The sequence below is a fragment of the Haemaphysalis longicornis genome, unplaced genomic scaffold (genome assembly GCF_048455015.1).
Source record: "Haemaphysalis longicornis isolate Haplotype H1 unplaced genomic scaffold, Haemaphysalis longicornis Haplotype H1 scaffold_1, whole genome shotgun sequence".
Taxonomy (NCBI): Eukaryota; Metazoa; Arthropoda; class Arachnida; order Ixodida; family Ixodidae; genus Haemaphysalis; species Haemaphysalis longicornis.
The window spans coordinates 192524033-192547379 of NW_027526203.1; the positions used below are offsets into that span (position 1 = coordinate 192524033).

The following is a 23347-nucleotide window of genomic DNA, read 5'->3' on the forward strand; positions in this document are numbered from 1 at the left end:
ATGTCACGAGTGCGTCTGCTATGAGACGGAGCCACGAAGACGACGACGACGAAAGGCTCCTCCACGTGGCGCGTGTAGAAGAGTTCGTGGAACGGCTCGTGCTTTGGAACGCTGATTTGGCTGATCGGCGCTTCGCGTGAGACCACGTCTTTTTGGTGGCTTTCTTTCTAGAGGCACAAGTTCGCCTAAATAAATCTCCGTTTGCCTTTGCCCCAACTTCGCCTGCTGCACTTCTTGCAACGGAACAATATAGCACACAACACTTATTCACACCTCGACTTGGCCATTGGCTCTGCAGTACTCTTTCCATCACTTGAATGGGATGTTGGCACTAACCCATACGGTAGTGACCACTTCCCTACCTCACTAACATACATAGATAAAGGCCCTAGCAGTTCCCCTTCCCATTGCAAGTTTATAAAAGCAAGAGCAAACTGGAACACATTCACAGAGACATCTCAACTGCACTACACAGACATAACACACTTACCTGTAGAGAAGGCAACCCAGCTCGTCACGGAGCACATTCTCGCTGCCGCCAAAAAGTCAATACCCCAGGCCTCTGTGGCCCCGCGCAACCCGAGAAGGCCCTGGTGGAATGAGGACTGCAAGCGTGCGCGGGAGGCCCAGAACAAGGCGTGGGGCATCCTCCGTAGACACCCCACAAGTTTTAACCTTATTTCTTTCAAAAGAGCGAAGGCATTAGGTAAGCGTGTGCGCCGTGAGGCAAAACGGGAGAGCTGGCGCGCCTTTCTCACATCCATAAATTCATACACGGACACCCACAAGGTATGGACCCGAATACGTAAACTAAAAGGACAACACACACATAGCCTGCCCCTGGTTAGCACCACAGGGGACACTCTGGAAGATCAGGCTAACACACGTGCACAACACTTCCAACACGTCTCTAGTTCTGCGCACTATACAAACACTTTTATGCAACACAAAACATCTGCCGAAAAGAAGCCTATACGCGACAAGAACAAGTCAAAGTCTGGATACAACTGTGAATTTACACTCCATGAGCTGAAGATTGCTCTTGCCACTTGTAAACCTTCTGCTCCAGGTGCAGACAACATTACATACACTATGATTCAACACCTACACGCAGACACCCTTGAGACACTCCTGCACCTATACAACCAAATATGGCTATCGGGGCACCTTCCAAGGCTTTGGAGGGAGGCCATAGTTGTGGCTTTTCTGAAAGAAGGGAAGGACCCTTCTTCTCCCGCAAGCTATAGACCTATTGCCCTGACAAGCTGCCTGTGCAAGCTCTTCGAGAAGATGATTAACCGGAGGCTCATGTACTTTCTTGAGTACAATGGTCTTCTCGAGGGCTGCCAGGCAGGCTTCCGGGCAGGGCGATCCACAAACGATCAATTAGCTGCACTGGAATCTTACATTAAGGATGCCTTTATACACAAACAGTACTGCATGACCGTATTTTTTGATATCGAAAAAGCATATGATACGGCATGGCGTTACGGCATCCTTGCAGACTTAAAATCGTATGGTGTAACAGGTAATATGTTGAACACTCTTGATAGTTACCTGTCCAAACGAACATTTCGTGTGAGAATCGGGTCAGCACTGTCCAAAGTTCACATTCAAGAAAATGGCGTGCCTCAAGGCGGAGTTTTGAGCTGCACGCTTTTTATCGTCAAAATGAATTCGCTTCGGAAAGCATTGCCTCCATCGATCTCCTGTTTAGTATATGTGGATGATGTACAAATATCTTTTAAATCTTGTAACATATCCATATGGGAACGTCAAGTCCAGCTTGGGGTAAAGAAACTCTCTCGCTGGGCAGACGAAAATGGTTTCAAACTTAATCCCCCAAAAAGTACCTGTGTCGTATTCTCAAGGAGACGTGGAGTGAGGCCCGATCCTGAAATAAACCTCAATGGTGACCCAATCCCTGTTAAAAAGGAACATAAGTTTTTGGGTGTGGTGATGGATTAAAAACTTACATTCATATCTCACATCAAACAACTCAAACAAAAATGTCTAAAAACAATGAATATTTTGAAAGTCTTGTCTCACCAATCATACGGTGCAGATAAACAACTCCTGCTGCGCCTTTATACCACTTTGGTAGGGTCTCGTTTGGATTACGGTAGTGTTGTCTACGGGTCGGCCACAAAAACAGCGCTAAAAATGCTCGACCCAGTGCTGCACCTCGGGCTTCGCCTCTCGTGTGGTGCTTTTCGTACAAGCCCTGTCCAAAGCCTGTATGTGGAGTGTGACAAGTGGTGCCTGGAGTACCAGCGAATTTATGTTGATCTTTTGTATGCTTGTAAAATATCATCAATCGACAACCATCCTTTTAAACCTGTTTTTATGGCTACATCCACGTCACAGCTGTTTTTAAATCGTCCATCTCTGTCTCTACCTTTCTCACTTAGGGTGAGAAGGGAAGCTTCTGAACTGTCAATCTCCTTTTTGGACACATTCAGAACATCTACCATTGACTGTATAGCCCACTGGCAATTTCGCCCTGTATTGTGTGACCTGTCCTTTACACAATTACAGAAAAGCAGGGTACCACAAATCGCGATTTCACAACATTTTCAGTATCTGCAGCAAAAATACCAGGCTGCAGAATTTTTTAGTGATGCATCGAAAACTTCCATTGCGGTGTCTTGTGCTGCGCACGGACCCAACTTTACGGCCTCTACATCGATGCATGTAAATTCGAGCATCTTCACGGCGGAAGCGTATGGCATTTTTCTTGTTGCTGGTCATATTGTTCAACATCACATTCAAAAATCCATCATCTACACAGATTCACTCAGCGTTGTACGAGCATTATCATCCCAAAAGCGTTCTAAAAATCACGTCATAAATCTAGTTTTCAAGACTTTAATGTCAGCGTATGTCAAAAATCTAGAAGTGATTGTATGTTGGGTACTGGGTCACTGTGGGATTGCGGGAAATGAGACCGCAGACCAAATGGCCGCCGCTGCGGCACACACGAACACAGTGGACATTACAAAAGTACCGTACACCGACCTCAAGCCATACATAAGAGAACACCTTCGCAGAACCTGGCAAGCCGACTGGAGCACACGGACAGACAACAAGTTACACCTAATTAAACCACACCTAGGACCATACACTACTGACTCACACAACAGATTCCTTGAAGTTGCACTAGCTAGATTGCGGATAGGCCACACACACGCAACACACTCCCATCTGCTCACTGGTTCTCCAAGACCCTTGTGTAGCAGGTGTGGGGAGGGCCTATCTGTAATTCACATTCTCATTACATGCAGAGCACTCCCCAGAACAAGACGCAAATATTTCCCACGACTATACAGACAACACATTCCACTACATCCAGCACTGTTTTTAGCGGATGATCCCATAGTCCCCCTACAACGTACTTTTAGGTTTCTTAGCGAAATCAAATTTTTACAGCTTATTTCCTATCACGCGTAATTCTTGCACGTAGTTTCATGCCCTGCACTATCACACCCTGGCCTTTTACACCAGCCATCCTCATCGTCTCACTGATTTTACTATTTTAATCTCTGCTCTTATTGAGTAGTCTTCGGGATTACATCTTCAACCGTCATACATAACCATTGCTTTGGCGCTCTTTGCCCTAGTTGGCCTTGCGCCATAAACATCCAATCATCATCATCATCATCACTTAACTCTGGCGCACGGGTGAGCCTCATTTCACACACGATTTCTATGACACCCCCTCGCGCTCCTGTCACGTGATCACAAAGGTCGTGACGTCAAGACCAAACGTCACGTGAGAAAGATCGTTTCGTCACTTTCTTGTTTAACCCAAAACAAATCGTGCCGTGCGCGTTTTCTCCACGTTGGCGTCGGCGTTTGTCGGGTCGGTGCTATCCGCGTTTGGTGTCAACGGCGGTTATTTAAAACAAGTGCAGCGTCGATCTGCAAACGTTTCTGTCAGGTAAATAAGCGAGCGAGAGTGAGGGAGAGCTATTTTCCCCTTGTTTCCATCGTTTCGTGGTTTCGGGCGTCGCGTTCGTGCCTGGCGGTCGATCGTTCCGAGTGCGCGGCTGGCCTTGCGCGCCGGGAAGCTGACGCCCACATGTAGTAGTTATTAACCTTACCTTACCTGTTCTTGCTTCTAGCTCAGAGTACTGGAACAACGAGAAATTTCGCAGCTACTTTGAAGCGGTGTGGCTAAGTGTGAAGAAGCTGTGGGTAATGTTTCACAGGCTTGAATTTGACGTTCTAACGACAAATAACGGCATTGAAGCCCAAAACAGGGTGCTCAAGGCCCACTATGTCAAAAGTGCGAGTGGAAAGCGGTCACTGACTTCTCGGATCGCAGCCGTTGTTTGTGGCTACCTTTCGGACAACGAGAAAAGGTTCCATGAGTCGACGATGAGGCAGTCGTCACTGTACAGACAGTAGAGAGTTTTAATTAGTACAGCGGAAAGCAACACTTTAGCGCGCCCATTGCGTTAGCGAACACGTTAACTGTCGTGTAACGAGGCGTTTGCGATTGCGGCGCGCAATCGTTAACGCCTGTAACAATTTTTGTGGAGGCTTTGTGCAAAGCCCGTGAGTTTTAATTGTACAGAGGTGCAGTGTCCTGGTATCTGTACAACAAAGTGCGAGTGGTCTTTTGTTCTTTGATTTCCATATTACTCCACATTGGATTGTTTACCTGTGTATATATTAGTTTGTCTTTCAGTATGTTATTTGAATTTGAATGTTTGTACACCGACACGTACCTGAGGCCTGCTCTCAAATAAATTGGTGTCTGCTTAACTATCCTGTCTCACAGATCTGTAGCATTGCTAAGAGCAGTTAAGTGGCTTATAAGCTACACCTTAGACAGACATAATGAATGCTTCACACTGTTAAGTCAGAATTACAGGTAGAAACAAGTCAGTCACATAAACAATAAACTACCTACCTGCAAGATATTGCTTTTATTGCACTTTTGTGCATAAAAATATTGTTTTTTTCTTTTGTTTCAAGTGTACTTATTGAATTCTAATTTTACTTTCGCAGTTAATGGCCTTTTTGTACATTTGCTGATTTTATATTATATATTTTGTTTTACATACTTGTGACATAGTATTTATGCCAATGGGCATACTATCGCAATAAAAAAATGTGGGGTATGCTTGCTGTCATTCTAACTCTGCCTGATTAATGTGAAGTTGTGATGTACAGCAGCGGCAACGAAACATCCCAACTGTATGCGCCATAATGCAAGCATAATGTTTGGTACAAAGTTTGTTTACAGCAAGGCATTTTCAGCTGCTGCTGACACACACAAAAAAATTTAAAGTTCCTTTCAGGCTTTGGTAACTGTTGTGACTAACAATAGTGCAGTAGAAGTGTGGCAGTTTCACAATTCATTTGTAAAATTGGTTGCGAACTCAGTATTCCAACACTGAAACTATGCAAGTCATTACGTTAACTTTGTTTCAGTGGATTCAGCATCTAAAGGTCCAACGAGACGAAAGGTCCAATAGTGGATATTCCGTCTCGCTGGTCATTCAGGCTCGATTGGACTTTCCGTCTCAGAGGATCTTTCGTCTCGTTAGACATTGAGGCTCTTACTATTAAATGAATGTCTGGAGCACTCTGAAGTTACCTTGAATGCCCTCTACCGCAATATAGTTGTGGGACCTTCTGCATTTTCACATGCAATACCTTTTACACGATAATTTGAAGTGAAATGTATGCCTGGCACCTCTGATTTACGTCATAAAATTTGAGTGCGCCTGCAACGCTATTGACGAAAGCAAGCTTGGTCGCGAGTACGTTGCTGAGGGTGCCGAAATATGACTCCAGTTTTTTCATTTGGACCTGTTTTATCATTCGGGCAAACCATCAGGGTTTTTCTCGTCGTTTTGTTGGAGTGCACTAGTATCAGTGAAAAAAATAATTTTCCCGACTTTCATGCCATGGCAGGCACACGAGCGCTAAGCAAACAGTCACATGTTCGTCCATCCAAAAAAAGGAGGGTGCTACGACAGTCGCCTAAAACATCCTACTTCAATATCTTCCCTTCTGATATTTCGTCTAAATTTCGTGCCCACTTATAAAAACGACGTTATTGTGCTTCACGCTGTCACAAGAGCAAGCCCAAATACTAACTTCAAGCCTTGGAATTATCATAGTATTCACTTTTCAAAAACCGTCTTCTTTTCATCAATTCCCTTTCCTCATCTGTCCGCAGAAGTAGAAATTTGACGATGCCCTCAGCAGCATAGACTCAGCACCAGGACATGTGTTACATCGATAAATGGAACACTTCCTGAGCGTATGAAATGAAAAACTCAGGAAATAAAAGTTTCCTGAGCGTATCGATGCTCTGTTCGCGCTCAAACTTCACACGGAGGTCGCATTTTGTGGTCTATTTTGTTTGGCACTGGGAACAACAACAGTAGATACCTGTTTATTCTGCAAATACATAATATCGATCTTTGACTATGGCAAAATGGCGACCATTATGGACGGGCAAGCTGGTCTTGGATCGGTGGTGCCACCTGGGATATGCAAAATGAAATGAGCGATGACAATTCACGGTGGGAAGGAGCCGAATGAGGTAGCAGAGGATCAAAAAACCTCTTTTGTCGATAGCTTAGGATGGCCACAAATAATTACATAGCAGCTAGTACAAATCATAATACTGTACTCCTGCGGTTCATTGTTGTCGATACCGGTTACCTGGTTTCAGATAAGCTGTCGTCTTCTGTGCCAGGTTACCCTACTTTCCGAAATAAGGCTTACAATTCTTTGTTCACGTCTGTTGCTTTGTTCTCGTTTTACTTCTATTACTATTCTGTGCGTAAGTGTCTGTGCTTGTGACAACGTGCCACGAGATCATTCACAGCATACGAAAAGGCATATCCTGTTCACCTGCAGTGATCGATATTATGGCATCATGTCACAAGTACAAAATGTTCGCCGTTCGGCTGGCTTGAGAGACAGGTAAGGTGTGCCGTACATAATGTGCCTTATGAGAAAAGCTTAAGTCGGATGATGTCTGGTTTCTTCACTCCTGCCCGTTTGTGCTTGGTGCGGTGGATGAATTTGGTTAGCTGAGTCATTGTGCGTTGAAGTTCGAGCCTGATCCGTCCTGTGGGATGGTGAGCACGAGTAGGCTCAATGGCCAATTGCACTCAAGATTTCAACCCCCTGAAAATGTTATTTCCGCATAGTCGGCCTAAAAAGACTGCATGCATGCATAGGCAAAAAAGGAATAAAAGTTGGTCTTCTGGGGGACTACTTGACTTTGCCCCAATCATTACACCCTTTAGGAACTAAATGTCAGCGGAAAAACGGTTAATCTGCCACCGGTTGTTCAGTTGCCATACTCCCCAGGGATGGACAACTATACTTCAAACAAAGGAATGAACAAGAGAGAGCGCCAAGAGATGCTGCTCGAATGCAATTATTTATTTTCATAGCGGGTCAGATGATTTTGTGTGCACGTTAATTCTAGTAAACCATGAGCGCTTGACCCGTCGTCCTTCTTTACCGTCGTTGTCCAAGTCACGCTGTATTTTTTGAATCATTAAGGAGTGCTCCAACTAAATCGAGAAGATAGCCCATACGTTGCTAAAAGAATCAATTGAGCAGAAGTTCGTTTTTCTGGCCTAAGAGTAATTGGCGAAATTTTGTGATTTCCGGTCCAGTCTTCACACGCCATTAATCATATGATGGTACCCTGTGCCGCAAACAAACAGATTAGTCTTATAGATTTCCATAATCACAATCACACTTTCTTGTTTGTTTTGCGGTGGAACTATTTTTAGGAGGTTGACGAAAGCCATCCTGTACGGCACATTCATGTGCAACGCTTTATATTGACGCAAAGGTGAGGCCCGCACATGACTACCTGCACAGTCGCAACGCTCATTTTATTAACGTAGCGCAACATTTGGCACAACACGCTTGAACCTACCGCTATCGGCTTAATCTTCACAACAAATGCATGTCTTGAATAAAACAGTGGGCCTTAGTATTGTTGGACCCTTCGTCTCGTTGGACATTCAGGCCAAAAGCGGTTTTTATGTAGCTTGAAATAAAATTCAAGAGAACTAAGAGCAGAATGCACATTTGGTCGATACTTCAATGCCCACAGGAGGATATATATTAAAAGGCGGGGGTAAGTGCGAAAGGGTTTAAGCGGAGGTTGTTCAGAGAACATGCCTGATTTACAGCATCCCTAAAAGGGCACTTGCAAAGTGGCCTTTTATAGTCCAGTATAATTGCTGGCTTTTTGTAAATGTGAAATTCGAACCTGTTATTAGATACAGAACCTACTTTTTGTCGTTCCGTTACGACGTCCTAGTAAATTGGCAGAAGTCTAGCCTTCATGCTGGAATAGAATAAGTGCATGGACGAGGGATAATGAAAACAAGCGTCCTGCTGTCACCATGGTCTCCGTACCCTTTCTTTCACCGCCGCCGCTGCCATCTTTCGTCCCCGCAACGCGCAGCATGTTACGCGGGTAGCAGCTCCGTTGGGCAAAACAACCTCGGGCGCTAACCGAACGCCAAAGCGATCGCAACTGACCAGCACAACCGCGCGATGCTTGCAGCGGCTGCCTGCAACAATCGCTGCCCATGCAAGCATCGCACTTTACCGCCGAGTGCGCCGACATGAAGAGCGACAGCACAAAGTAATCGGTACATAGGACACAACACACCCTCCACTCCTCCACATCTCATTTGCGCATTTACCGCGAAATCCGAATGTGGTAAGTACGTCGAGCTCTACGCTCCGATGCACACAATCGAACATCACTGTATTCGCCACATCACAGCACGGCGTTTGTTCGTGTGGTGATCTCTGGCACGTTGTTGCATGTCATTGCTGGTGGCAACGTGACTTGTAGGATAGGTACTGCAGAACTAGTGGTGGCAAACTTCGTCCTCGATTTTTCACGAGATGGATCGGCGTCGTCATGGTCACCGTTTCGTCGACGAGGGCTCAGCACGCCGGCTACACCCGTGAGCTCCCAGCACAGCACACAATGCGAAGTCTAGCGTTTGCAGGTCGACGCTGCACTTGGTTTAAATAATCGGCCTTGACAACGTAACACGCGGATAGCACTGACGTTTAGATGAACAAAATGGGGCGTCAAACAAACGCCGACGCCAACGTAGAGAAAACGCGCACGGCACGATTTGTTTTGGGCAAAGCAAGAACGTGACGAAACGATCTTTGTCACGTGACTTTTGGTCTTGACGTCACGACCTTTTTGATCACGTGACAGGAACGCGAGGGGGTGTCATAGAGATCGTGTGTGAAATGAGGCTCACCCCTGGCGCACAAGCCGAGATGGCTTTTAGCCACGCACACTGCGCATACCCCATGCGAGGTTGAGTCGTACGCCGCTTGAGAAAGATAATCCAGACCATGGGAAGCACTATCCACCCGCAGAAGCAACGTTTTTAGGTACTGTGGGAATCGTGGAGAACCGCGACCTGCGATCCCGAGCCAGCGCGCGCTTCCGGAGAGACGCTTGAGCGCTGAAACCGGTCCGGCGCTCCGCTGGTTCGTCGGCGTCCCCCGAGAGATGGCACCACCGATGTGTGCGGGGATAGGCGCGCGGGCGGCGCGAGCGTCGGGAGAGTCTCGTCGGAGACTCATCGGCGGAACGCGGCGGTGATGGTTACATGCATCTCAGGTGGGAGCTTTGTTTGTCGCGCGCCGTGAGTGCCTGCCTCCCGTTCGCGGTCACGACCCGGACGGCGTGATTCGTGAATGCCGTCGAGCCTTGTCCTCGCATGCTTTGGGATTCCCCAAATAAACGGCTGTGCTTCGGCACTACTGTCTACTGTGTTCTCGTATCGGCGAACCTCGCTGGGCTGCCGTAGGCATGGGAGCCCGCGTGGTTGACACGCCGGGAGCTAGCGTGGGGGCCTACTCCAGAGTGCTGGCAAGGCCCCGGAGGAACCTCACACCTATCCCACATGGCGCCCAACGTGGGGCTCGTATTCAGACGAATTCGAGGTTGCTAGCTCCCCGAGAAATGCGTTGCTGCAGTCGTAGCCCGCTACCCTTTGTCCGGAACACTTCGGACGAAACGCCTCGCGCCAGTCGGTTGCAGGCAGACAGTTATGATGCCCGATACAGCCGTGACGGCAAATGTGTAAACCTTCCTACACGCACCAGGCGGTGAGTCAGTAGGATACCTCCGAGCACCGCAGTCGCGGCCCGCTTGCGAGACGGGAGGTGCGTAGGCCTTGTTCCAACATGGCGGCGGGTCGCCTTCCTCGTAGCGCCGTCCCCGCGCAGTCGGGCCGGCGTTGCCGGTTGAAGTTTCCCGCAGGCGCGGCGGACACTACCGATCGAGGGTGCGGTGTTTGGGAGTTCGCAAGCCGCACGATGAGCCCTCCGCTACTGCGCTTCGAGTCCGAGGCGGAGTGTTTGCCGATTTGACGCCTGACAAAGAGCGAGGGGCATCGCTGAAGAATCAGTCTCCTCTCGCTGCGGGGGGAAGCGGGAGCAATGGGACCGTTGTCTCCGCGCTTCCGGAGTGCGTGCGTCTCGATGCCGTGAAGTCTCCGCTCGAGATTGCGTTTAGGCAGTAAGAGCTTCGCGCGGCTCGGCAGCGGGCTCGTTGGTCGCGAGAGATCGCCAGTCTTAGTAAGAGACGGACTCTCAGGCGACCTATACCGGTGATTTGCGCCCGTAAGCCGCTGATGCTGACGCAGCTTTGCCGACCAACGCACCAGGCCGAAATAGCTCGGACGGGCGTTTCGATGCCGACAACCCGTAATAGTCAGGCGAGCTGCCTCCAGGCGGGGGTGGCTGCTGGAGCACAGTTGCCGGACTCGTGATTCCGCGAGCAAGCGAACGTGCAAGGGGGAGTCCCCTCGGGCATCTTTGTTACCCTATTTGGCGAGATCGTCGATAAGGTTTCCGGCCAGTCACAAGAGATTGCGGAGTCCCGCTGCTCTCCACTTCAAGTTTGGGAATCGTTTGAATCAGACGGTGAGAGCGAGACCTGCAAACGGATACCACCGGGAGCCACGCCAGTCACTACTGCCACGGACTGCGAGGATGGCCTGCTGAACCACCGGCGGGGCCGAGCGCGGCCCGCGGAGCTACCGCCAATTGCTGCTCCGGCCTGCCGGGCGGCAGCCAACCGTTCGGGAGGACCTGCGGCCGAAGCGGCCACGGAACCAAGGAGGCGGCAGGATCTGCCGTCTACGCGAGCGGCGCGAGCCTTCGGGCAGCCGCAATGGGCGCGGCCGTTCTTGTCACTGCCTCGAGCTGGGAGTTGGGGTCGCATCACGGCGCGACCCTGGCGTTCGTCGGCTGCGGCTGCGGGCTACCCCCGGGCCTGCCAACCCGCTGTGCTGCCCAACCGCGAGAGACTCGGAACCACTGCAATGTATTTGCGGGTTTGTGAGGCGAGCATCGCGACGACGGCATCGTGTGGCGAACCTTGGTGTGGACTGGCATGGGAGTGGCGTTCGGTGGCTGTTTTGCTGACTTGAGACGTCGTGACGAGTGTGGTGCAACGTGACGTCACTCGAGCTCAAGTGGCGTCCAGTTTTAGGGGGGAGGAGTGTGGGAATCGTGGAGAACCGCGACCTGCGATCCCGAGCCAGCGCACGCTTCGGGAGAGACGCTTGAGCGCTGAAACCGGTCCGGCGCTCCGCTGGTTCGTCGGCGTCCCCCGAGAGATGGCACCACCGATGTGTGCGGGGATAGGCGCGCGGGCGGCGCGAGCGTCGGGAGAGTCTCGTCGGAGACCCGGTCGGGGCGAGGTCGGCGGAACGCGGCGGTGATGGATACATGCATCTCAGGTGGGAGCTTTGTTTGTCGCGCGCCGTGAGTGCCTGCCTCCCGTTCGCGGTCACGACCCGGACGGCGTGATTCGCGAACGCCGTCAACAGCAGAGAGTAAGTTGAAAGGAGGAGGAAACGCGGCGCGACGATAATGCGCGGTTTTTGATTTACGATTTCTCAGCTAATACTCACGCTTCAACAAAATTCTTGCGGGAGGAGATTGCTAATACATTGCTTTATTTGGTTACATGTACATCCACGCATCGGCGGAAGGTATTTCAGGACCCCTTTAAAGAGGCCGGTATACCTGGGCGAAGGGTGCAATTCTGTGCTGAAGAAGTGTGCCGGTTTGCGACCTTCGTATTCGCTGTCTGGCTTTTTATCAGACAGCCGCCGTTGAGGTCAAAAAGAGGCTTCCAGTTTCCGGGCTCTTTGTCATGACCCCGGTTGCCATGACTCTTTGTCAGTTCGTGGCCCCGAAGACATGTCCCTCAGCACAGAAGATGGAGGGAAGCTACCTGCCTTGCCAACGCTACAGAACCGCTACGCACATGTGCACAGTCGAGGAAGAATGGAGAATGCTGCCTTCCTACTTCAGCAAAGATGAGAAGTTGTCATTGGAAGTCAAACCACCTGCTTTGTTTTGGGCCGATCTCCACCAAATGAGAACGTTCGGAGACAAGCAGGAGTTTCTCAACATCGTAACCTTGGCTCAGCTGATACTATCTTTGCCCCACTCCAATGCCGCTACTGAGATTATTTTCGCACATGGCCGACGTGAAAACAAAAAATCGCAATAGGCTTGGAAATGAGAATCTCAAGAGAGAGAGAGAAAATGACTTTATTGAGAAATAAATATCCTGCGGAGGTGGGTTCAAGTGCGACGCAGGGCACCCCCACCCCGACTATACTGTCGTCCCGACGATGCCTCGGCCCGGGCTTCCGCGCGGGCGGCGCCACAAAGGTCTCCGGGGGTCACCCCCCGTTCCCCTCGCCTGCGCCTCCCTGCGCTTCTGCCGGCCGAGAGCCGCCTCGAGCCGCTGGATTGTCCTTCGCTGCGTTTCGTACTCGTGAGAGTTCATCGAGTCCGTGGCTTCCTGGGGCAGACTCTCGTCATGCCCCCGCGCACTGTGTTCCGCACAACCCCACAGCAAGTGGGCCACCGTCGCATTCGCACACGCACACTCACTACACTTTGCGTCCACGTATACCTCGGGGCACACGTATCGCGCCAACACCGGAGTCAGTACCGAGTCGGTCTGCAATTGTCTATACAGGACGGCTTCGGCTCGGGTGAGCCTCGGGTGCGGCGGCGGCCGCTCCCTCCTGCCGAGCCTGTACCACTGCAGGATTTCTCCACCGTTGAGTAGAGGTTCTTGCTCCGTTGGCTCTTCACCCTCCGTGCGTGAGACGCGGGGTGGCGCCGCGCGACCGGAAAGTTCACGCGCGACGGCGTCCGCAGTCTCGTTGCGGTTCGGGTACGCTCCCGTCGCTGTCCCCGAGTGCGCCGGGAACCACCGGACGTAAGTGACCTGCTCGCACGTGCCCCCCGCACGGGCACCACCAGCTATCTTCGCGGCCTGCGCGCACACCGCGTTCTTCGCATATCCCGATATGGCTGTCCTAGAGTCACTCAAGATCATGGTACATTCCGGATCCGCCAGCGCCAGCGCGATTGCGACCTCTTCCGCCTGCGCGGCGGTCGAGACCCTCACGCTGCAGGCGCTGCGCGTCTCTCCGGTCCTGGCCGACACCGCTACGGTCACGTACGTGTTCGGGCGGTCCGGGCACCTCGCCGCGTCCACGTAAGTGGCCCCGGCGTCGTCGTTGTAGATCTCAACCAGCGCCTTGGCCCTGGCCGCCCGCCGTTCTCGGTTGCTGTCGGGGTGTACGTTCCGCGGCAGCGGCAGCACCCGCACTCTTCTCCGCACCTCCTCCGGCAGGCCGTTCTTCTCCTGTAGTCTTCTGCTCGGACCCAGGCCCAAGCTTTTCAGGATATTTCTTCCGGTCCGCGTGGTCTGCAGTCTTTCCAGCTGAGACGCTCGCTGGGACTCCCCGATCTCCTCTAGCGTGTTGTGGACGCCCAGCTCCAGCAGCTTCTGCGTGCTGGCGCTGTTCAGGAGCCCAGCGCCGCCTTATACGTCTTGCGGATCGCCGCGTTGATGCGGTCCCTCTCGTTGCGCTTCCACGGGTGAAAGGCGCCCACGTAGGCAACGTGGCTCGTGGCGAAGGACCGCACCAACCGCAACAGGCTCTCCTCCTTCATGCCGCTGTATCTGTTGGCCACCCGCTTGATCAGTTTGGTGGCCATCCCCATCTTTGTGGTTACTCTCTCCACCGTGGCTCCGTTGCCGCCGTTCGCCTCCAGCAGCATCCCGAGCACTCGCAGCTTGCTGACTCTGGGGATCTCCGTCCCATCGCACGTGAACAAGTTGATCTTACTCGCCTCTTCCTCGGCTCTCTTGCGGTACCTGCCCGGCGGTGGAATCACCAGCAACTCGGACTTTTGCGGGGAACACTTTAGTCCGGTGCCCGCCAGCTGCTGTTCGATCGCCGCTATCGCCTCCTGCAGCGAACTCTCGATGTGGCCGTCGCTCCCCCCGGGGACCCACAGCGTAATGTCGTCTGCATATATCGTGTGTCGAACCTGCGGGATCCCCGAGAGGCGTTTGGCCACCCCGATCATCACCAGGTTGAACAGCACCGGCGAGATCACCGCTCCCTGGGGGGTACCCACGCTGCCCAGCTCTCTCTCCGGCAGCTCCAGGTCCCCCGCTTGTAGTTCCACCGTCCGGTGCGACAGAAAGTCGCGGATGTAGTCGTGGGACCTCTTGCCCAGACCCAGTTCCGAAACCTGCGCCAATATGGCCGAGTGCCTGACTTTATCGAAAGCACTCTGCAGGTCCAGGCCCAGCACGGCTCTGTTGTCCTGCGACGTTGTCGGACGCTCTAGTATCTCGTGCTGCAGTGTTATCATTGCGTCCTGCGTGCTGAGCCTCTCTCGGAACCCTAGCATCGAGTCCGGGTAGAGGCCCTTCTCCTCCAGATACCGCTGCCATCTGTTGTTCAACACGTGCTCCAGGACTTTCCCGACGCACGACGTGAGGGAAATCGGCCGCATGTTCTCGATACCGGGCGGCTTACCCGGCTTGGGTATCAGTATTGTCTTGGCCGCCTTCCACTGCCTCGGCAATCTTCCCTCGCGCCAGCATCGGTTGAAATACCCCGTCAGCGCTTCTGTCGGCCCGTCGCCCAGGTTTCGCAGGGCTTTGTTGGTGATTCCGTCGGGGCCCGCCGCGGACTTGCAGTTGAGGTTCTGCAGCGCCGCGCGGACCTCCCACTCCTCAATGTCGCGGTCCAGGTCCGGGTTGCTCGGGCCTCTGTAGTCGCCGTGGCTCTCGCTGGGAGTGCTAGGGAGATATTTATCGTTGAGCCGTTTACACGTCTCTTCCTTCCCCAACTTCTTCGTCGCGCAGTGCATGATCTGGGCGAGTCGGTGCTGCTGGTAACTCTTGCTGTTGGTATCGTCCAGCAAGTGCCTCAGTAGTTTCCATGTGCGGCTCTGGTGGAGCTGCCCGTCCGCCTCTCTGCAGATGGCGTGCCACTGCTGGGTGCACAGCTGGCGACTGTATCGCTCTATCTCCCTGCCGATCTCGGCGGCCTTCTTCCTGAGATTCCTGTTGTTTCTGTTCTTACGCCAGCGCCTCTGCAGGGCCTGTCTGGCCTCTATCAGGTGCGCCAGGCGGCTGTCCATTTTCTGTACTTGTTCGTCGGTCTCCAGCTCCGTGGTCGCTCCCTTGATCTTGCGCTTCAGGGCGTCCGACCAGCTCTCGATGTCTGCGATTTCCTCGCCGAGCTCCTCGCTCTCCTCTCGGAAGCGATCCCAGTTCGTGAGCTTGTGTTTGCGCTTGCCCCTGCCGACCTCGTCTGCCGACGCCGGCAGGTCCAGCTCGATTATGAAGTGGTCGCTCCCGAGGTTCTGCCCCGTGTTCTTCCATGCCACCCCGCCTCTGGCCTCCTTCCTCTTGCGGACGAAGGACAGGTCCGGGCTGGTGTCGTGGGTTATCGACGTGCCGATGCGTGTGGGTGCCGCTTCGTCCGAATACAGGACGAAACCGGCCTCCTCCGCCGCCTCGAGCAGGGCCTTCCCCTTCGCCGTCGTGCGGCTGTACCCGAGCTCCTTGTGTGCGGCGTTAAAATCGCCGCACATCGCCACCGTGTCTCTTCCAGCGAGCTTCAGCATCTTATGCATGGCCGTCTTGAACTTCTGCTGCCTGTGGCCCGGGTTGCTGTATACGTTGAGAAAGTACACCGACTCCTTTTTCTTTTTTCCGATCACTACTTCGGTCGCGCAGTACTCGATGGCGCTGCGCCCGAGGAGGTCGTCGTGCTTGACGAACGTTATCCCCTTCCGGACGAACGTGCACACGCCCTGCGCCTCTCCCTTGCCTCTTTCTCTGGCGCTGGGAGGGCTGGCGTGCGCCCGGTAGCCCGGGAGGGACGGCGCGTTCTCGGCGTGGGTTTCCTGGACGAGGATCACGTCCGGGGGTCTCTCCAAACTCTTGATGTACTGCTGCAACACCGCCCGCCGACACTGGAACCCGTTCGCGTTCCAGTGCCACACTCTCAGGCTCGCTTTCGTTCGTGATTTACTGGCCATGGTTCGGTGTTGGTTGGTTCACTTGTACGTACTGCCCCGGTGTGACCTCGTCTCCATCCAGCATCCTGTGAAGGTACTCCTGTATCTTATCGAGTCTCGCATTCACGTTCGCCTCGAAAGCGTCCATCCGTTTTTCCAGCCTGCTGATGCGTCCGGCGCACCTCCTTAGGCGCAGCTCCCAGCTCACGAGCCTCTGCTTCTGCGCCCCCTGTATTCCTTCTTCCCCGCAAGGCGGGTCCTGATCTTCGTCCATCTCGGTTTCCGTTTCGACCGCGTCGCTCTGACCTTCGCGCTTCTGCAGCGCCTTCATCTTCGTCGGAGGCTCCGCCTCTTCTTCCTTTTGCGCCGGCCTCGCCGGCTGCTCCGGCCGACGCTCCTCGGATCTTGTCATCGCTCCGCCACGTGGCTCCTGTTCACTTCCAGAACTTTCTAGTAACTTTATCGCCCGCTCGAGCTTTTGGCTGAGGCTCGCGTTTTCCGCTTTCAGCGCGGCCACCTGCTCTTGCAGTCTGTCGACTCTTTCGTCTCGAGGTTGCAACATCTCTCTCCGCTGCCGCGGTGACCTCGAACGCCTCCTTCCTTTCGGTGCGCCGACGATCTCCGCCCACATCACGTGCTCGCGCGACTGTGACGTGGCTCTGGACGGCCTATCGCCGCTCTTCCCGCGCGTTTTCCTGGCCGCCGATTGGCTCCTGTCGCGGGCGCCTCGGCTTGCCGACCTGTTGCCGGGTCGTTGCTCCCGCTTCTTGCTGCCGCTGCGACCTCGCTGCTGCAGGAGCGGCGGGAATTCCCCTTCGCTTCTAGAAATTTCTTTCCTTGCTGACGAGGCATCTTTCGTCTGCTGGCGGCTCCACTGCCGCCGCCGCACCAAGTATGGCGTCTTGAAGCGGTTGCTGCAGCTTGCCGCCCCTGTCGGGTGAGCACCCCCGCACAATTTGCAGCGCGGTTTGCACGTTTCTGCGTGGTTCTCGCTCGGATTTTGCTTTCCGCACGCGAAACACGCGTTCTTTTCGGGCTGCGGGCACACGTCCTGTCTGTGCCCCACTCCGCCGCAGCACTTGCAAACTTCGCGGTGTTGCCTATACAGACTGCACCTAACGAGCACGGATCCGTATTTCACCGTCGTCGGCACTTTCTCGCCCTGAAAGAGCACGATGATTGCCGACGACTTTCCGATCCTTCGGGCGTCTATCGCCGTTGGATTGTAATCGTTCACGATGTTCTCTATTATTTCTTCCTGCGTGTCCTCTGTGGAGATGTTGCGAATCACGCCTTTTACCGTGCCGTCCGGCGCCGCCTGATAGGCATACACTTCGTACTCGCGGCTGCCGATCGTTAGAGCCTCGATTCTCGCGTATTTCGAGATTCTCTCCTCTGCGGGAGTGCTCACGATTATGATGTTTTGAGCCACGTTGAGGCACACCGTGTCTTGCATGGCCGTCTCTCTTGCGATGCCCGTGGCCACCATAATTGCGGTCGCCAACTCGGTCGGTCTGACCTTCCCTACCTGCAGTCCCCCTCTTGGTCTGATGATAATTTTGTGCTCTTCGCGGGGGATGCTGTTGGGCATTCTCGCCGCTCTCGACATGCTTGCATTCACCTTCTTCACGAATTTCTCCTTCGATTGTAGAGACGTGTTCGCCTTTGCGGCGGGCTTACCGGTCGACGGTGGAGATCGCGGAGCCTCCGCTCGTCGCTGCTGTGGCTTCCTCCGCTGGGTCGTCCACCCCGCGTGGTCGCCCGGCGAGAGCTCCTCGCCCGGCACCACCACGGCCGTCCGACCTCCGCTGCGGTCCAATTGTACTTGCATTTCCTCGTCCCGCTCTCCGCAGGCCTCCATGCTAGCTTCCTCGCTGAATCCCGTCGATGCGGGCTCCCCTCCGGTCGACATCGGCTCGAGCGCCGTCGCCGACGGCCCGGCCTGGCCGTATACTCGTACTAGGCCTAAGTTAGGCTTAGCTGAGCGGCCACGCCGCAAACATGAAAAGGGCCGTAAAATTCGGAAATTCGCAAGAACTCACCGAATTTTGGTATTGCCAGGTCCGCTGAGCGAAGCCTAACACACTGGTGAAAAATGGGCACTGTGGGACAAATTAGTCCTCAATTATGGCTCATTAACTGCGGAGCCGATGTAACACACGTCAGCTCGCTCCGGCTGCTCGCAGCGCCCTCGAGAATCTCAACTCCGTGCTGGTCATCAAGTCGGCATTCGCAGCTAGTGGATGCACTTGCGCTAACATGACCGTGGAACACGGGCACCCGAAGTTCCACAGCAAGCAGATGTATTGATTCTGTAGCCGAAGCTAAATAACTAAAATTAGTACAAACAAAAAATTTAATATTAGGAAACAAAACAAAACCATTTAAAATAACAAAAATGCAATTTGTTTGGCGTAGGGCGGGGCGTTTCGCCGCGAGCTCGACATGTATACGTGGCGACAGCGTCGCGCTGCTAGTGTGGATGCTCCTCTGAGCGGCCCGTAAGAATGTACACTGTGGGCGCGCTTCATGCCTTTTTCCCGCCGTATGTGCGCACAAAAGGTGCAAACAAGAGTGGTATGCTGTAGTTCGGTTCCTCAAGGTTCAATGTATAAGCATGGAAGCGGCAGTCAGTTTTCATTACTACGCCAAAAAAAGCGACGACTCATCGGGAATCTCAGAATGGCCGTAATTGTAACAATGAACTTGTACGCCGTGGGTCGTAGCAAGCTCGATATTTCCAGACTATGGCTTTGAGCCTTCAATAAAAGCATAAATAGAAACAAATCAGAAACCTCGATCTCTGAAATTCAGTTTACAACGGCAATCTCAATCGCTTTCACTGGTAGCATGACGCATTCTTGCATTTGTGGGATGTCCTGAAATGGTAACACTACTTAACTGCCCCGAAATTCTTTCTAAAAGCTTACGATATTTTTTGTGTGTTCAAAAGGCAACATAAAATTACAGAATCTTGATCAGCGCAGGGATATAATTGTAACCGCTTTAACGGGTCTTTTAAATAAAATTTTAATCACTCTGAAAGAAGGTTTGATGAATAACGGTTTCGGATCATTATTTACGGCCTTCGTCGCAAGTGAACTTGCGAATTGAATTGTCAACGCACGCAGTACAATCAACATCTCATGTTTAGCTAGGTTTTCGCAAAGTGACAAGCAGGTTTACAGTGTGCAAACCAAGCTTCTGAGACCTCACAGTGAGCACACATTTTCTGTTACGGCTGCTGTGTTGACCATTTGCGTTCCTTTTAAAATCTAACAGGTGCCTGCAACAGCGAGATGTGTTTGCATTCTTGCGTATAAGGTCGCTTACGAACCCTAAAGATGGCAATAAATGAAGTTGCGCTGTTGCAAACATTTCCTTTATATTTTTCGTTGCGAATCAGCGCAAGGGGTTCCCGGTAACTACTTTGTTTTGTAAACTGAATATCGCCTTTGTCTTGGCATTTAATTATTGAGTATTGGTTAAAAAATAAAATTCTGTGCATTTAGTTTTTTTTTTTCGGGAAAGGGGGAGGGGGGTCCTGCCACCGTTGAAAGAGCAGCGAAAAGAGAACGCATGTAACGCGAAAAGCCAAAAAAACTATGGTTATCAGTATTACTTACAATCGAAACTACACTAGGCGTCGTGTTCTGTAGCGGTGAAAAAGCAGTACGTATTTTCAAAACTGATTAACCCCCTTTGGTCCGGGATTGTCCAGGAATTGTGGCTCGCCTTTTTCAAAATTGTATTGAAGCAAGCATTGTGGGGGAAAAAAAAAACAGTGAGTCATATAGGCACACGTACACCCCTCACACATGTGGGCAACAACGTGTCTTATATTACGCGTTTTCTCCTCTTTCTTTAAACTTAGGTCCACATTAAGAGGTTAAAGGGGGCCTGAGATGGATTTCAAAGTGTTTTTGTTTGTGTCAGAAATCTACTCTATAGTTCTTGTAGAAATTAACAAGTCCAAAAATAGTAAGCATATTCGCTCACGCTAACAAAAGTTATTACCCCGACGAGACAGAACTATTTGTTGGCTCGGCGGCTTGCGATGACGACATAGTCCGACCTCGTCCGAGGCGAACATGGTTGGCCGCCGGAATGTCCGCGGTGTTTGACGGCGGCGGTTTGGTTTAGAGCGTCGTCGTTACCATGGTTACTTCAGCGAGTGGGTCGCACATGAGACGACGACGTCTTTTTTTTTTTTTTTTTTAAGCTACGTTTTCAGTCTTTACGGACTTTGAGCAGCAGATACTGGTGATTGCGGAAGTCGACCTTGCATGCGCGAGAGTTTCCGTGAACGGTAACTTATTTTTACCGTCGCTACATAGCGATACAGTGGCTAGAATTTCTACCGACTGTAGTAGCGAGCCCCCTGCGCCGGCGAAATGTACGCTCGCGTTTTGATTAGATTACCGGAAAGTTCCGAGTGAACGCCCTCCCCCGAAACATCGCCCACCCCCTTTTACGGGTGAAATATTCAATTTACTGAAAGACGCGCGCCCACCCCGTAAAATCCATGGATTTAGCGCCGATGAGTGAACAAAACAAACCCGGATCATCTCTTTATGTGTAGATGCGGTCACTTATTCGTCCTTTCCGCGCTTGACCCGAAATTTCGCCCATCTCGTATTTTTCACTTGATATCACTGTACTTAGGGTGGGTGTTCTTCCGGAACTTTACGGCACAGCAAATTCGCTGTGCTCTGCGCTTCATGCAAGCAATTTTAGTTGATGTTGTTTACTACATTCTTGCTAAATGATGATCAGGAGCACGATAAATGACAATTTTTTTTAGGATGAGCGAGCAAAATTTCCGCCCCTACTCCAGCTTCCCACGCTTCCAATGGTTCAGATGCCTTTATGAACTAGCATAGCTCTTTTATGCTTTCAAAATCGTCTTGGGCAAGGTAATATAGGTAACTGCGGAATCATTACAATATATCTTACTCATTTTATATCGAAATATTTAGCGGTGGCGTGAATTCTGGTTAATGCAATACTTGGTCCTAATTCTTCCCACTAGATGGCGGCGTCAACGTCATGTTTTCGATTTTTTAAGCTCTACAGTAGAAGTATACGGCTCTTTTAAAAAATATATTGTATTGTGAGAGTTCAATCTAAGACGTCTAAGATTCAAGCCATTTCAAGCGTAAGCGACCAGCTCAGGGCAACAAACGTTTGTGTCATTTGCTTTGCGACAAATTCGCCAGATGTCGCTACTCGGCAGAGCCGGTTAAAGCCCGAGCCGGTAAGCCGGAATGCAGAAACCGCAGAGTGCAATCCTTTCGTTTTCAGCGGCAAACGGGTACTCTTGCTTCATTCAACACGGTAAACGGTAAAGCGCGCTAAGGACACTAGGCAACAGGTTCATTCAGAAGGCCGGTGCAGCAAACCACACTTTAATTCCTGCGATCATATCTTGATGGGAAGCAATGAAATGAAACTCTTTGGCAGTTGTCGATGAGCATGCTCTTGCCCTTGTCGCGACCGCCGCAGAGAATCAGCTGCGACAGCGTTTGGGCTTGAACTGATTTATTCAGCCCGCGTGAGCGCACTTGAGCGTGCGCCTCGTGATCACGAGCAGTACCCGGCGTCGTCCAAGCGCTGCGTGCGGAGCTCCTCCTTCGTCGTCGGCGCGGCGCTCCCTTGGCGCGCCGTTCGTTACCACCTCTGAAACAACGTCGAGGCTACGCCCGAAACACAGATGGTGCAAAGAATCCTTTCGGGTACAGCGTCCAAGAAAGCAAATGCAAAGAAAACTGAGACACGGAGCGCTGAGTCACGCTGGCTGCAAGCGTCGTTGCTCCTGCGCTCACTGTATCCTTCCGCCGAGAACGGAGGAGCGTCAAGCCCGGTATAAAACAAATATGTGTGACCGTGTAAAAGCACCCACACACAAAAGATGCTTTTGGTAGCTTTCTGATGTTTTTACGCTCGAAAAAAATTGATTAAATCAAGAGCGCACAAACACGTCACGATTAGTTCAAGAAATAGCCGTTGCGCTCCGATACCATCGACCCCCCAAAAACCCCCATCTCAGGGGCCCTTTAAGACGTGACCGTATTAGGCATTCGGCTATGCTGAGTGAGACACGTTTCTGGACAAGGTGATTCATGTCGTATTTGAAAATGATATATATGAAAATGACACACGAAATGCCACATGACAGACGCAAACTCACAACTGCCTAATTTTACCGAAAAATCCCCCTAAATACTTTTGCGCATCCATAGAAACGTACGTATTTTAAATAATACGCAAAATCAGCAACTCGATACAGTTGAATAAATGTTTATTACTCCTCCTTAGTATAAACACGACTGTCCAAAAATGGTATTTATTTTAGAAAAGGTACGGGAAGGACACGATCACACAGGCGCTTGCGGGTGTAAAATACGTGTCCGGTAATGTATGGGCGATAGCGTACGGGTCGTGTGCAGTGTAAATGTTTTTGTTTGTTTCTTCTTTCTATAAGGACACAGCGCAATTTTACAAGGGTGTGGAATTTGCACGCGTATGCACAGGTCTCGGCGCTTCTTACCCGTTTCGCGTACTAAACTTTTATCCTTTAAATAATCACCACGCCACCTTCAAAAAGCACCCTTCGACGTTCCCGAAACGGCAGACGACTGCACTCAACAATAAGAAAAGTGCAATGTGTGGAAGCAATGTTTATAACACGTTTCACACTCAAGCAGTGACCAGGGCAAAGATGTTGCGTGGAATTAAACCAGTGCATTAACCCGCAACGGCCACTGAATATTGCGTTTCTAGAGGAAATGCACATGCAGAGGTAACTATGTCATTGCTTACTTCCAAACGAGCACACATATTGGTTGTTTTGTCGTGTGCCACACGCGTCTTGCGCCGCACGCAACGTGAAAAAGCAGACGACGCGAGAGCGCCATCCATAAACACTAGGAGCGGT

The 23347-nt window shown here is 51.7% G+C and overlaps 1 protein-coding gene across 4 annotated transcripts in view; it reads left to right on the forward strand.

The window, feature by feature from the left end:
• Positions 1-23347, forward strand: part of LOC144140443 (uncharacterized) — a 253062-nt gene that overhangs the window by 75231 nt on the left and 154484 nt on the right. The gene's annotated exons all lie outside the window — the stretch shown is intronic.